The sequence below is a fragment of the Equus quagga genome, chromosome 10 (genome assembly GCF_021613505.1).
Source record: "Equus quagga isolate Etosha38 chromosome 10, UCLA_HA_Equagga_1.0, whole genome shotgun sequence".
In the NCBI taxonomy this organism is placed as follows: Eukaryota; Metazoa; Chordata; class Mammalia; order Perissodactyla; family Equidae; genus Equus; species Equus quagga.
This window is the reverse complement of record NC_060276.1, coordinates 64,068,116-64,084,688: the sequence shown is the minus strand read 5'-3', so window position 1 is coordinate 64,084,688 and position 16,573 is coordinate 64,068,116. Positions and strand designations below refer to the sequence as shown.

At 41.8% G+C, this 16,573-nt stretch overlaps 1 long non-coding RNA gene across 1 annotated transcript; it reads left to right on the top strand.

Annotated features, from left to right (window-relative positions):
- Positions 1-492: 492 nt before the first annotated feature.
- Positions 493-16,044, top strand: LOC124246001 (uncharacterized). Its single transcript, XR_006890372.1, has 3 exons — positions 493-624; positions 1,562-1,634; positions 15,962-16,044. It is a non-coding gene; the product is annotated as an uncharacterized LOC124246001 (long non-coding RNA).
- Positions 16,045-16,573: the final 529 nt, after the last annotated feature.

The window sequence follows — 16,573 nt, the reverse complement described above, 5'->3', positions numbered from 1 at the left end:
CCCTCCTGGGCCAGCCTGCCCTTTGGGGGGCCAGGAGTTGTGGAGGGGAAATTTTACATTACAAAGCAGGTGGCTTGAGATGTGTGTCTGTGTGTCACCCTCTGCTTAGCCCGGTGACCTCGGGAGAGTTGTGAGCTGATTGTTTTCTGTAGTGATACACAGGGTAGAGATGGACTCCATAACTGAGGGTTGGGGCTAATTCCAGTTCCCTCAGCAGTCGTTCAGTGCAGGGGCAAACTGAGGAAAAGGCCATGGGAGTTGTTTGACATCAAGGCCAAAGTGAGGCAGGCTGTGCCGGTTGTTCACAGAGTGTGGTTTCTGGACGAATAATATCAACATCACATGGGACAATTCAAATTCTTGGGCCCCTCTCCAAACCAAATGAATCTAAAACTCGGGTGGGGCCCAGCAATCCGTGTTCTAAAAAGCCTTCCAGGTGATTCATGCTCAAGCTTGAGAACTTCTGGGTCAAGGGCTTCTCATCCCTGGCTGCACACCTGAGGCGTCTGTTTAAAGCACAGATTCTGGAATGGGGCCCAGGAAATGCCTGTTTTTAATCCCTAGGTGATCCTGTTGCTCAGGCAGGATTGAGAGCCACAAGTGCGTTCTTTCCTTCTGGACAAGGTACTCGGAACTGTGCTGTTTTTATCGTGGGCCTTCCATTCCCTTGTCTGGATTACAGGTTGGAGCTTTAGGATTAGACGGCGTTTCCTGACTCAGGGCCCGTCTCTGTAATGGAATCAAGGCCTGGGCAGAGAGTCATGCTTGTGTTTCTTGGTAGAGAAGCTAGAGTGTCTCTGCCTATTAGTCCTCTCCCTCTCTCTTCTCTTAAAGGTCTAGAAGAAGCAGTTAGCTGCTTCCTGCATAGAGGCCTGGAAAAAGAGACTCTGCAGAAAGTGAGTGGGGATGGTGGTTGCTAAAATACGGCTACCATAGTCTCCGAATCGTCTCTCTATCAAAGGAGACATCTCTAGTTCCTTCAGTTCTTTCATCACCTCCCAATTATTCCCAGCTCCACTAGACACATAGTCTATGACCTCCAGCCAGGCACCTTTTTTCTTTCGTTTCTCCATTTTAGAAGTGAGATTAATGCTTGTCATCACCCAAAGTGTGAAGGGAGGAGGCAGGGCTGGGGGAAGGACCAATGAGGGGAGACTAGCCACATTTGCCACCATATAAAACGCACAAGGCAATAAAACCACCACCATTCCACAGTGAAATTTTTGGGGAGGAGAAGTCTGAACTCAGCATACTTGGTTTGAAAGTGGTTTTCAGGGGCGAAAATTATCTCCTTCATGTAAATATTGAATCCTGGAGGAGCAGAGAGATAATGTGAACTTGTTTGCAGTGAAGTCAATCTGTTATTTCACGTCTTCTCTGGGCTTCCTATCATAACAGGGGTATACAGAAAGAGGGTGATGTTCGTACATGTAGGGGAATGCGTGTTGAACACGGGCAAATATGGTTACATTATTTGAGGGCCTATATGTGAAACAGTTTACTTACATCACCATATTTAATCCTTACAATAACCTTGTGAAATTCTTATTGCCTTTTACAGAAAAGACTGAGCTTACATGATCTGACTTCCCAAAGGAGACACAGTGTCCAGCAGAGCCAGAATTTGAACTCGGGTATGTCTGATTTCAGGGAGCTTTTGTTCTTTGACAGTCACCAGACTCGCTGTCATTTCCCTAATGCTCGCAGTAATGCTGCTGTTTCAGAAGCCAGCCAGGCTGAAGTGAAGTCCTGCTGGTTGCTTTAGACGCAGAGGAAGTATATGATTGGCTCCAGATGATCCACTGAGCTAAGACTAAAATCTAGGTTTTCTGACTGTCTGCCAAGCCAGGAAGTGTGTCTTATGTCCAAAAGATGAAGCAGTCCCTCCTTGCTACAGCAATGCCAACACAACCAAGAGATGAAGAAAGGAGCTAGGATGTCTACTACTCCCTGGATTCTGAAATAGGGGCCTGGCACTTCAGATTGGTGAAAGAAGCTCCTTGGAGAGCCGTCCAAAAGGCAAGCATGATATGGGATCCCATTATCAGGGACAGTATATACCTGAGTTGGGAAGTCAGCCTTCCTTTGGGTTATACTTTGGTCCAGGCTCTTTAAAGCTTCAGCTCTGGATTTCAAAACATAAATGGACAAAGTGAAGGGGGAAGAAAGGAGCAATCATAAATATTTTTATCTTATTTATTTGAAAAACATTTGTATAGTTCAGACTCTGCCAGGTGCTGGTTCTTGACATATATTAACTCATTTAATCTTAAACAGCTCTATGTGGTAGGTAAAATTATTATCCCCATTTTACAGAGGAAGAAATTGAGACTCTGAGAAATTAAATATTTGCCCAGGTCCAGAAAGTCAATAAGCGGACGAGTCAGGAGTCAAACCGTGGCAGTCTGTCTCCAGACCCCACACTCCCAGCCATTATACTGTGCTGCCTCTCAAGGCTGCAAGCAGAATTCTAAAACCCTAGACTCAGAGTTGGAAAGGCCATTAAAGGACTTTTAGGCCAACCTTCCAACCAATACAAGAATCCCCTCCATGCGCTCCCTGCCCGGCTTGAACATTTTCCATGTCTGGAGCTTAGTATCTCAAAGGCAGCCCATTCCAATATGGGCCGTCCCTGATTGTTGAGAAGTGTATCTTTAAAATGAGCTGAGGAAGAAAATCAACTCAGCTCATGGTTGCTGAGCCCATATTATATTTAAACCACTCTATTTGGGATATACGAGGATAAGGAGTATATGGTCCCTGTCCCTTACAGATTCTTAAGAGAGAAAAACATGCATACAATGGCAGAATGTGGTACATGCTATAATATAAATACAAAGATGAGCTGCAGGAGTACAGAAGGAAGTGAAAATAATTCCAAGGATGAGAGTAAGGGAGGGCATCATAGAGATGGTAGCAACTCAGCTCTATCTTGAAGCTTGGGTAAGATATTAACAAGCACAGGTGGGGCAGAGGGCAGGAAAGAAACATCAAACAAGCACAGAGGTGCGGTCTTTCTTTTGGCCACCCTTCAGATAGCTGACGACAGCCAGATGATGCTCTGAGTGCCCTCCTCCTGTTCCCTCAGCTGTCTTGCTTTTCATTTAGTGTTTAAGAGCTTGGGCTCTGGGTTTGGATTTCAGTCCTGCCGCTCATTACCAGGGCCACGTTATGACTTTCGTGGGCACTACGTGTTTTTACCTTGTGGACCCCTTCCTTCATTTAAAAAAAAAACCTACACAAAATTATACTCTATAACTGTGTTGGTATAAAAACAAATATATTAATATTATGTATTAAAACATTTCCATCAACCTAAAAGATCCTTTTCTTCTGATTTTAAAAAAGTCAATAAAACATTTTTATGGGCCCCTAGAAGTATTGCAGACCCTAGGCATTGTGCCTAGTGGATAAGTCAGCCCTGTTCATTACCTTGATGACCTTGGGATGCATACTTAAACTCTCAGAGACTCAGATTCCTCATCCATAAAAATGGGAATAATCATATACCACCTATCTCATAGGGTTGTGATAGGGATTAAGTGAGATCTTGCATGACAAACATTGGCACACAATAAATGGCACTAATAAATATTAACTATCCATATGTAGGGAGACCATATAATTTATTATCCAAACTGGAATATTTTTGAGAGTGGAAAGGGGTAATAATTGGATGGGATGACAGCAATAGGCGTAAACTGGGACATAATGGTCACACTATATATATGACTTGCTTTCCTGATCCTTCACCATGCGAGTCACCCTCCTTTATATACCCATCTCATTTTGTCAATGGTCCATTTAAAATATGGCAAACAGAAAAATTCTAGATATGGTCTGACCAGGGGAACAGTATTTCATTCATTTAATCCAAGACTGCTTGAGTAGCTCTATAACCTAGTTGGTCCTTTGAACAAAATCTTTAGTTCTCTATAATTTCTTAAAGAGTACCAACAGTAAAATTTTTCAAAATTATATCTATAAAGTGTTTTAATATCTTAGAATGTTACTGATCTGGACTTGGAGACCTCAACTCCTATAGCATTTTGCTTATTCCTGTATTAGAGCATTTACTCCCATGTAGCATAACATCCTTGTGTATGTGAATCCACCTCTCTGTAAATTATTGGGTTGTCTTGTCGATCTGAGTATCACCTAGCACAGTAGCTGAAACAAAGTAGGTACTCAACAAATGTGTAGGAAATGAATTAACACGTGAATGCATGAATTTATAACAGCTGTATATTCTCTTACCAATAACAACTATCTTGGCACTCAGCTCCTTCTTAGTCATATTTATTCTATCCTCTCCAACTTAAAAATGTTGATTGTTGTTATTTTAACTTGGAAGCTATAAATAAAATATAGTTGAGTAGTCTGGGTTTCTCTTTGTTATCTTATGTATCTTATCTTATATCCAGGGTGACCAGGTGTTGCACCTTGCTGCAGCTCAATTAATGCCCATTGTGTTTGATGCCCCTTTCACTCTCAAGTGTTACCCAGCCCACTGACCCCATAAGACATTAACCACAACCCTGCTCAGAGCAAGCCTAGCACGTTCTCTTCAGCTTGCAGGAAACCACAAAGAGAGGAAGGAGAAGATGACTGAGACATTGGTCAAATCCAGTTAAAACCGGTTAAAGACAACATGGCAGTCTGACTTGACTTGACATAGACCCCGCAGCTCATTATACACTCGTTGTGATACATTGCCATGCTACATAACACACCCACCAATGCCATGACAGTTTACCACTGCCGTGGCAACAGCAGGATATAACCAAATAAGGAAAGAAAAGAGGTGGCACCCTTACTCCCAAGAGAAACCTGCCTGTTTCCCCGAATAACTGAGTATTCCTCCCCTTCATTACCTAGACCCCTTATAATAGCTGCTTAATTACCCCAAGTGCTGAGAAGTTGATTTGTGAGTTCAGCTCCCCCTTGTTCATTCTTTGGCCGTTGAATAAAGCTTGAGCTATGGAATGCTCAGCTTTGGTCTCGTTACAAAGTTGCAACACCAAACAGAGGAAGAACCCCAAAAGGAAGGGCAAGAGACCCTTTCTCAGGTCTCTCCCCAGTTGGGGAGAGAATTCAGTTGGTCACAAAAGTGTCCTAATTTGGTTGATAAATGATGTATAGTCATCTTTCTTATGTCACCTTCCTTCTGCTTTTCGCTCAGAACATAACCTAAGTTCTTAGGTTGTCCTGTGGTCCCCAGTATGTCTTATTTTTATAGGCATGTGTCATTTTTACATTTATCCCAGGTAATGTGTGCTACAGTTTCTACTCACTTCTAGAAAAGCCAAATAAAAAGATATAGGTTTGAATTGCAGAGAGTGAGGCCTGGAAGATCAGGACTGAGAGGAATCACTAAACAAATACTTATATAAACTCCTTGGCGAATAGGCTCAGCGTTCTCCTGTCGTGTATTAGGCACAGACCTTCTTTAAGGTCTTGGTAACCTTTGGAAGTCCCTCCCAGCTCTGGAATTCCCTAACTACTTTTCAAGTCTAGATTAGCAATAACGGTCAGTGGGGTAGATCTTGGGCTGGGATCAGCAGATGATCCCAGGGATTAAGCCACGAGATACGAAAATCTCTGTTAGGAAAGGAGCAGATGGGCGGCAATTGAGACACCTCTTAGTGAAATTTCCAGGTCCATCTCTCTCAAGCTGGCTTTTCCAGCCTCATCCAGGAAAGTCAAGGGCAGTGATAGCCTCTGCCCTATTCTGCCTGACTTATACTTCTACTCCTCATTTTCCCACCTGAGAGCACCTGGCCTAGCTTCCGGGATGGGAAAGGCCAGGGTGCCCAAATGCCCATCTGCTCTGGCAACTCCCTAGTGACTGGGAAGTAAGTAAACTGCAGTTTTCTGCATCAGCCTCTTGCATAACCTTGTTATTTAAGGTCAAATGTTTCCAGTATTAGAGAGTTACAGCTCCCCTCCCCAAACCCCACACCACCCCCACTTTCACTTCCAACCCCCGCCCCCAGCATCGTTTCCTGTCGCACAGGTAAAACTATGCCTCAGTGAACTCCACAGCAGCTTTTAGTTCCCCTCCTGGGTTTTGCTGAAATGGTTCAGGAGTTTAGACATGGTTCTAGCCCCACCAGCAGAGTCAGGAGGGTCTCTGTAGCCCCCCCAGCAACACAGCACATTTCTTCCCCTGCACGTCTCCATTTGGCTCCTTGGTCTCTTAGTTCAGTTCTGCTCCCCTCCAGGAGCATAAGGAACTCCAGCTGGTGGGTAACATATCAGGAGGCTGTGAGCTGATAAGGAGCCTGGTGGCCCAGGGCTCAGCAGCGAGCTTTTGACCTGAGTAACTGAGTGGGTACTGGGCCGTTAATTGAATTCAAGGTTACCGATGAGGCACTGAGGCTGAGAGAAGTATATAACTTGATTATAGCTGGTCAGTGACAGAACTGGGATTTGAAGCCAGGTTTTGCAGACTTCAAAGGTTAGCCCAAGAACTTCCCATCTCTTTTCCTTACTTTCCAGGAATGGGATGGGTTGAAAAGATCAGGTGCTCCCTGTGGGAGTTTTCAATGTGTTTTAGAGAATGCAAAGGTTTCGAGCTTCTCAGGGTCCAGGCGCTGTGCAATCAATCAGCAATCCCTCCCGCTACGAGCTGCTATGGGAGACAACCTGTATTAGGTCTGTGCAAACGGTTACAAGTTAGATCCTCTGTGGTACGGTCTTGGCACAGAGTCAAAACACAAGTCCAACTTTAATAGCTTTTTCTTAAAGAGAACCTTTTCTGTAGATTTTCTTAAAGGGGCGGTATAGAGGTTTACATAGGATGTCAAACAGTGAAGCTTGATAAAATTTCTCTTCTCCTGTCCATCTCCTTAAAGTCTCCCAGGCACAGTTCCAATCTCCGTCTCTTTCTGACCCCACTTCTTACTCTCTTTCTCCCTCCATGCTGCTCTCTCCGCTTCTTCCTTCTCAAAACACCTAAAAGCTTGCGCTTCTCGCCTTCAGGCGTCTGGGGCACGTGTACGCCCCGGGACGTCTAATCCGGTCTCTTGCTCTGGAGGTTTTTCTCTTGCAGGGAGAATCCACACCCCCTGAATTCTGAATTCTGGTCCCCTTCTTGTTACACCTGTATGATGTAGAAATGATCATTAAGTTATGCGGATCCTGAAAAACTGATGATATTATCAGTGAATATGATGTTTTGATTATTTCAGAACAAACTTAAAACACTTAGGCTTGTCTTTCACGGTCCTCTTGTATTTGTGATATTAAAAAAAGCCTCAATTCCTACTTAACAAGAATTGACATTTATTAAGCACCTACGACATGCCAGGCCCTGTGCTACTCAATTTCAACCGTATTATCTCGTTTAAATTTAAAATAACCTTGTGAGGTGTGGATTTTTAACTCTCATTTTATAAATTTTCCAAAACGAAGTCCTCAGGGGTTAATTGACTCGTCCAATGTTATACAGAGCAAGGGTTCAAATCTGATTGCAAAGCCCATGTTCTTTCCATTGTATCAAATTACCTCTCTATAGGTGAAGTGAGATATAAACAATAATGATAACAGTTACTTTATGCCTAAAAATATTTGAGACTGCTTCCTAATTCTACTTTTTGTAGTTATTAAACATATTTTTGTCACCGAATTAAAAATACAATTTAATGATAGCCACGTCTGGTGTTCTCTATACCATAAACCATGAAGTAAAAAGCTAGCAGTAGTTTTTTATTATAAATGTTTGACTAATCCACAAATATACTGTCTTTTTAATCTGAGAAAACTCCTTAAATCTTCTCTTTTGGAAAAGTTTACTAAAGCTTTTGGTCAATGGAGATTTTGCTGAGAATATGATTAGAATCAGCATTAACTATATGAAGTCATGTGGCAATGATATTGTTAAGAGAGAATTATCCCTTCGTTTCCTTTCGCCTTCTTATCCTAAAGGAGTCCCTGTATCAGGACCTGGTTGTGGGCTAGCCATCCAGATAGCAAAATGACATCCTTTCTAGTGGAGTTTTCGTTGCTCTTTCTACCAGATGTGGGACTAGAACCTACATGGACAACCTGGTAGAAGGTGAAAGCAACTTGGAATCAGAAAACTTGGGCTCTCCTCGTGGCTCTCCTTTTGGCAAGTCACTTTACCTCCCTAAACATGTGAGTTTTTAAGGGCTTATACTGAGTCATGATAGAGATGGGATAGTCTTTCACAGAAATACTTTGACAAGTAGATTTAGTGTATGTGAAATACTTTCATATCACTTGCCTTTCTTAATCAAAAAGGCTGGGTTTAAAAGTGAATTAGCGTTGGGGGGCTGGCCCCGTGGCCGAGTGGTTAAGTTCGTGCACTCCGCAGCAGGCGGCCCAGTGTTTCATTGGTTCGAATCCTGGGTGCGGACATGGCACTGCTCATCAAGCCACGCTGAGGCAACGTCCCACATGCCACAACTAGAAGGACCCACACGAAGAATATACAACTATGTACTGGGGGAATTTGGGGAGAAAAAGGAAAAAAATTTTAAAAAAGTGAATTAGCGTTTATCTCTGAGAAATGAAAACATATGCCTGCGCACAAAAACTTTGTACATGAATGTTCATAGCAACTTTGATCTTCATCATCATCAAAAAGTGGAAACGATCCAGATGTCCATCAGCTGATGCATGGATAGACCAACTCTGGTACATCCATACCATAGAATACTACTTAGAAATAAAAAGGAACAAACCATTAATATACACAACAACATGGATGAATTTTTAGGGTATTATGCTGAGTGAAAAAAAAACCAGCCCCAAAAGGTCGCATACTGTATGGTTCCAATTATATAACATTCTTGAAATGACAAACTTATAGAGGTGGAGAACAGATTAGTGGTTATTTGTGGTGATATAATTGTTCTGTATCTTGACTGCATAGTGGATATACAAACACACATATGTGATAAAATTTTATTGGGCTAAGTGTACACACACACAAGTACAAGTACAACTGGGGAAATCCGAACAAGATGGCTGGTTTGTCTCAACGTTAATATCCTGGTTGCGATACTGTGCTATCATTTTGCAAGATGTTATCATTGGGGGAAACTGGGCAAAGTGTGCAAGGCATCTCTCTGTATTATTTCCTACAACTGCATGTGAATCGACAATTATCTTAAAATAGAAAGTTTAATTTATAAACAAAGCAAATTAGGTTTCCTTTTATTTATTAAAATGTCCTAACTGAAGTAAACTGTTGAAGCTTAACAGAAAGAAATTTCAAAGGATTTAGAATCTTCTGGGTGTTAATTTTAGGCACACTCTTCTCTATGCAAGCGCAGCAGCAACTGCCTTGAAAAGCCCTGGTTGAGCGGTTTGCTGAATGACTCCCTTGATCTTGTCAGTTTCTGCAGTGAGCGTATCATGGGGACACTTGCAAGCCGGTTGGCTTGCTCCAGTGTGAAGAAAACCACAGCTCCTCCTTTCCTGTGTGGGTACCCCACTTCGAGTTTGATAGGCTGGTTTGGCAGGGGCCTTGTGGGGAGGGGGAAGGGATGGGTCTGGCTGTCAAGGAGCCAACGTATAGCAAAGGACGCAGACAGAAATGTCGACTTAGGAGTATATAATGGACAGAGGAGGATGAGGAATGGAATCTGGTAGCTAAGAGAGACAACACCCAACTTTCTGTTTTTCCCTGTGAAAGAGCTAGCTTATATGTTCTATATTTGCTAATAAATTTTTTCTCTTTTCTTCTCACATATTTTGCTCCTTAAATGATTAGGAGGTAGCTAAGTTCCAGGTATTTTGAGAAGCAGAGCTTTAGAATTTCTATAGCAGCTTTGTGCTAGATTACATCCACACATTTTATTTTTGTGCTAGTTTTTTTGTTGTAGAGGAAAGAATACTAGGGAACCTGGAATCAGATGTTCAGCCTTCGGATGCTTTTGGTATAGAAGCTTTGCTACCCAAAAGTAAAGCTTTCGGCCTGGGGCCCTCTAAACAAGGGTAAACTAGTGACAAAGCTGTAAACTAGTTGAAGTTGTCTTTCATGTCTCCTGCCTCCCTACTTTGTGTACCCTTTTATCCCCTCACTGGGGCTCCTTCCTCACTCCCCCGATCCAGTATCCTCATACCCTCTCTTTATGGACATTTTAGAGATTTTCTGTCTGGAAGGATACAGGAGAAACAGATAGCAGAGGTTACTTTTGTGGAGGAGGACTGGGGGTCTGAAGTAAGAGGAAGACTTAAGTTTTTACTGCGTATCATTTTGTGGTGTTTGAATTTTTATATATCTCCATGTACCACCTATTGGAAAATTTTTTTTTTGATTTAACATCTTTTTCCAGTAAAGAGTTTCCTCTCCAGGTGGTCCATGGCATATAAATTTTGGGGGAAGATGTTCTAGGTTGAAGTAATATGGATCAAACCTTGTTTTCTTATAAAAAACAGTTTTAGAAAAAAGGGACTACGTTCTAAATAGAAAGCCTGATGCCAATTTTTTAAATTAAAATGACCACAAATATCATATTTAATCAAATGCTAAATGCTATGCTTGTGGAATAAACTTTATAAATATGGTAAAAATACGTCCTGAATTTTCAAAGCTAGTTCCAATGAAAAATATTCTAACCCTATGTAAGACAAATGTGTGCTAGCATGTCTTGATTTTTGGCTCAGAAAATATGATCAGCATAGATAAAATTTTTCTAAAATGTATAAATTAATCAAGTAGAGCAGTACAGTAACAATATCATAAAATTGTATTAAATAGGACACAGACACCTAGTCTGCTACAGAAAGTTCTTATTCACAGTCCTTGCCTTATTTTGAATGGCATAACCAGAAGAGTTTGGTTCTCCGCCCTGTTCCAGCCCTTTTAAAGGCTGTGTGCATCACACCACTGTAATGGGCCTTAAATCAAGCTGCAAAAAACAGTCGTGTTGGGGTCTTTGCACAGAGTCCTCCCTATTCGCTCTCTTGACCGTCTGCTCTCTGCCCCCATCTCCCTGGCATACTGAACCTACTTCCACACCTGCTTCTAGAAGCCCTTTGTTTTGGCTGCCTTTAAGAACTTCTCTCCTTCTCTGGCTTACAGGTCTCAGCTTCCTGCTCTGGCATTGGCTCTGAATGCTCCTTTGACCACAGTGACACCAGCAGCTTCGGGTAAAAAAAAACCTCCTCCACTAGCCCTGTCCCTGTGGAACCTTTACCAACAAGGCTTGTCCCTTGCCAGGGCAGGAAATTTGGATGTTTGGACAAGTTTGGATGTTTATACTTTTCCTTCATTTTAAATTTCCAGGAACAAACAGGGGTAGATTTTAGGGGTCATATTGGTGTCCCTTGTCATCTGTGAGAGCAGAGAACATATTAATCCGGCAGTGCCATCTTGTTCGCCCAGTTTCCTCCAGCTACCCCACGCTTTTGCAAGACATATTTACTTATGCGACTGCTTCTTCCTCTGTTGCTCCTCTTCCTCTTCCCCTTCTCCTTCTTCTTATATTGACTTTTACAGTGAAATCGCTCATCCTTTGATCCATTTCCTTCTTGTTGCCTAACAAGGTTGAAATGCCTTAAAGCATTGGCTTCCTAGCACTGGATCAATCTACTCATCTCAGTCATAATGTCAGTGGGTTGCCTTAAAATTGAAATTGAAACTATCATTAGAGCATTGCCTTTTCATTTTATCTGTCCTGGAAATGAATATAAAGTGTGAACGTAAGCTTATGACACCAGCTTTTCTGGAATATTCTAGAATTTATGCACCAATTTAGCATTTTTCAAAGCAATCACTGAGATAGAGTAACACAAGTATCCATATGATGTTAGTATTGCTACAGATATTTGGGGCTCCTCTTTTGGAATTGAGGGGTAATAGAGTATAGTGGAAAGAACACGAGGTTCTGAGATGATATAGCCTTTGCTTTGAATTGCTAATCTGTCACGTATTAGCCGTGCAATATTTGTGCAAGTCCTGCTTTCTGAACTTCCAGTTCCCCATAAATAAAATGGGGTTAAAACTATCCTGCTGAGTTTTGTAGTGAGTCAATAATGCCCGGAAAGTGCCAGGCACTTAATAAGTGCTTGATATTTTCATGCTTCCATACTTAGAGCCAGTTTATCATTGTGCAAGAAAGTTATTGTCCCTGTACACTCTCCCACGGCTGATGGCTCTATTTCCTCCTCCCTCTTTTGTGTTCTGGTCAAACTCAATCCTGTTCTTCTTTAAATAATTTAGAGTAAAGGAACTTTACTGACTTGATATGTATCAAAACCTATGGCAAATAAAATAATTAATGGAAAATCTATAGATGTCTCATTAACAAAAAAAATCTTCTATCATCACCATGATTTAATATAGTGTTGGAGGTTGTGACTGATAAGACCAACATAAAGGAAAGGCATAGGAAATGTATGAATTTGAAAAAGAGATATATATTAGGTTGGCTCGGTGGTGTAGTGGTTGGGTTTGCACACTTTGCTTCAGCGGCCTGGCGTTCACAGGTTTGGATCTTGGGCGCAGACCTACACACCACTCATCAAGCCATGCTGTGGCAGCATCCCACATACAAAATGGAGGAAGATTGCCACATATGTTAGCTCTGTGACAATCTTCTTCAAGCAAAAAGAGGAAGATTGGCAACAGATGTTAGCTCAGGGACAATCTTCCTCACCAAAAAAAAAAAAAAGGAAAAGAGATACATAATTTTCATTACTTGCAGAGAATATAATTGTTAATAGATAAACCTAATAGAATAAACAGTCACATTTTTTAAATTAATAAGAGAATTCAGAAAGCTTTCTACGTTTATGATCAACAATCACACAAAAAGAGCAAAACTTTTGCACCTTTGCTATACATAAGTAGAAGACTAAGGGCTGGCCCAGTGGTGTAGTGGTTAACTGCGTGCACTCTGCTTTGGTGGCCTGGGGTTCGCAGGTTTGAATCCCAGGTGTGGACCTATATACCACTCATCTAGCCATGCTGTGGCAGCATCTGACATACAAAATAGAGGAAGATTGGCACAGATGTTAGCTCAGTGATAATCTTCCTCACCAAAGAAAGAAAGAAAGAAAATTAAATAGGAAAAGAGATGATATCCCTCAAAACAATAAGATCTAAAAGTTTCTAGGAAACAACCTACCACAGAAAGCACAAAATTTTACAGAGACTATTTTATAACACTTTAAAAATATAAAGGGAGTGTTGACTAAATGAAGATATACTATGTCCATATTTGGGGTGACTTAACGTGTTAATAGTACCATTCCGCCTCACATTAACTTGCAAATTCAATGTAGTCCCAAATCAAATTCCAGCAGGACTCTGGGGAATAGTTGGTAGACTGTTAAAATCTGTGCCAATCTTTCTCTATTTTATGTGGGATGCCGCCACAGTGTGGCTTGATGAGCGATGTGTAGGTCTGTACCTGAGATCCAAACTGGTGAACCCCAGGCTGCTGAAGTGGAGCATGCAAACTTAACCTCTACGCCACCAGGCTGGCCCCAGCAAAAATTTTTTCTTTTTGAGGAAGCTTAGCCCTGAGCTAACTACTGCCAATCCTCCTCTTTTTGCTGAGGAAGACTGGCCCTGAGCTAACATCTGTGCCCATCTTCCTCTACTTTATATGTGGGACGCCTACCATAGCATGGCTTGCAAAGCCGTGCCATGTCCGCACCCAAGATCCGAACCAGCGAACCTTGGGCTGCTGAGACGTGGAATGTGGGAACTTAACCGCTGTGCCACCAGGCCAGCCCCAGCAACATTTTTTTAAACAGGAATCCAAAATCAAAATCACAAAGCGAAAAATAGCAATGGCTTTTACCGTATTATGATGAAAAATTTCTGGTCAACAAAGAATATCAGAGACAATAAGTGATAGATGACAGGTAGAAGATATTTAAATCATGAAAACCAACAAGGGAATAATACCTAGAATACACAAAAGTGACCACTAATTATCAAGAAAAAACCAAGAAACCCAATAGAAAAATGGAGAAAGGATATAAATAAGCAGGTCACAGAAAAAAAGTCCAAATGGCTACCAAATATATGGAAAGATCCTCAAAATCACAAATATTCAAAAATATGTCAATAAAAGACAATGAGATATCACTTTAATACCACCAAAATTGGAAAAATTCTAAAAGTGGATAATCCCAAGGGTTACTGATGCTGTAAGCAGATGGGCCCTCTTGTGTACTGTTCTTGAGAGTCGTATTATTACAGACTTCAGTAAGTGGCTTACTTTACTTATAAAAGCTTTTCAAAGTCAGATTTTATGATTCTATTCATTGTACTACTGTTATGATCATAAAGGTACCAATCCAAGAAACTCCCATTTTCTTATGTATATATCTATATATATTCAGTTTCTATAATGGATGCTTGTTTTGTGATTCTTAGAATTACAAATAGTGCTGGAAAACATATCATATATTTTTGTGTGCTTATGGAAATATACACAAAGGAACGAGAACAACCCAACTCAACTATACTCTTCTTTCCTTCCTCTGTGGCTACAAGTGCTCTTGAGACAAGAGCCAGAAGATTCAGACGAAGATGGTGTGCTGGTGGTGGCTTAGAGTTAAGGCAAAAAGAAGGGTATAACTTTTTATTGAGCTCCACAGTGTACTAGGCACCAAGCTGGACACTTTAGGTTGTCTTGTTGAATCTGTACAGCGTTATGAAGGAATAAGTATTATTATCCCATTGTATGGATAAGAAAACACATTCAGAGAGGTTAAATAATTTGTCCAAGGACACAGCATTGGAGCCCAGGTCTGTCCTGGCTGGTGCTCTTTTCACTACATTACCACGAGTGACTGACTGTGGGAACAGGTTTGAACTGGGAGGCAAGGCTGGAGAAACCTTGGGCAACGCACATTAGAAAGTAGAGTGACAGATCTAAATTTATTGTAATTGTATTTTTTTCTGTTTACCAGGAATGCCATATGCTGATAATGGGTTTAATTAACTGAGAGATATAAATGAAAATTGTGGTGAAATGAGTGGCTTTAAAGCAAGGACTCTGTATTCATTCACATTAAGATAGAGATGAGGGGGGCCGGCCTAGTGGTGCAGCAGTTAAGTGTGCATGTTCCGCTTCTCGGTGGCCTGGGGTTCGCCGGTTCAGATCCCGGGTACAGATATGGCACCACTTAGCAAAAGCCATGCTGTGGTAGGCATCCCACATATAAAGTAGAGGAAGATGGGCACAATGTTAGATCAGGGCCAGTCTTCCTCAGCAAAAAGAGGGGGATTGGCAGTAGAAGTTAGCTCAGGGCTAATCTCCGCCCCCACCCCCCCCAGCCCCCACCCCCCTCCCCCGCGCAAAAAAAGATAAAGATGAGGGGCTGGCCCCTGTGGCCGAGTGGTTAAGTTCGCGCGCACTCCGCTTCAGTGGCCCAGGATTTTGCCAGCTCAGATCCTGGGCATGGACATGGCAGTGCTCATCAGGCCATGCTGAGGTGGCATCCCACATAGCACAACCAGAGGCATTCACAACTAGAATATACAACTATGTACTGGGGGGCTTTGGGGAGAATAAGAAGGAAAAAAAAAAGATTGGTGACAGTTGTTAGCTCAGGTGCCAATCTTTAAAAAAAGAGGTGACCTGTAAACCTTGTTTTTTTTGCTCCCACCGTGGATGATTATCGTTTAAATGGACTGAGACCAACAGACCCCAAAGTGCATCTCCAGTGGTGGAATTTCAAGTATCAACCCAAACAGCAGTGGAAGTATTTTATTGTGCAGGGGTGAGAGGAGGGTTTGGGAGCTTCTTAATTCTCTAAATTAAATCAAGTATGCAATTACCTCCATGTGCTAACAACTTTGATTATAGGAGTAATAGCTCTCGTCTTTGCTGATGCGCATAGAGATTGCTTTGGAAATGGATTTGTTTTGGAAGTTAACTTTGGGACAAAATCTTTTAGTTTTCTTGAAGCAGCTCTCTTTATTAAGAAAGATTTAAACTAAGCAACTCTCTCTTTTTCTTTGCAGCAAAGTCAAAATGGAAGAACCATTCCTTCAAAAACGAGCATCACACATGTGAAGGGATTTTTTCTGTTAGTAACAGAGGCCCTGGGCTGCCAGGTGGGCTTAGAGAACCTCCTGCCTCCGCGACAGCTCTGGCTTGTTTTAATTGGGCTTTCTCTGCTGTCTTTGGCAGAAACATACTGGTTCAGTAAATGCACACAGTATGAATTGGATATTCGCCATGCGTTCTGGATTTGGAAGAAGATCACCAGCATGACAGATGCCATTTGTGACATCCCTGGATACACTACTCACCTCAACCTGACACAGAACCAAATTCAGGTCTTTCCTCCTTATAGCTTCACTAATTTGTCTGCTCTGGTGGTCTTGTAACTAGAATGGAATTCCACTTGGAAGATAGATGAGAGGGCCTTTCGGAGACTGGAAAACGTGACCCTTTTGAATTTAGTAGAAACTAAGATTCAAAGCATGAACAACTCCTTTGAAGGCCTGCTCAACTTGGAGACTTTGCTCCTGATCCACAATCAAATTACCCCAATTCACAAAAATGCCTTGGTCCCTCTTGTCAAATTGAAACGTTTAAGCTTATCTCGAAACTTTGTTGCAGATTTTCCC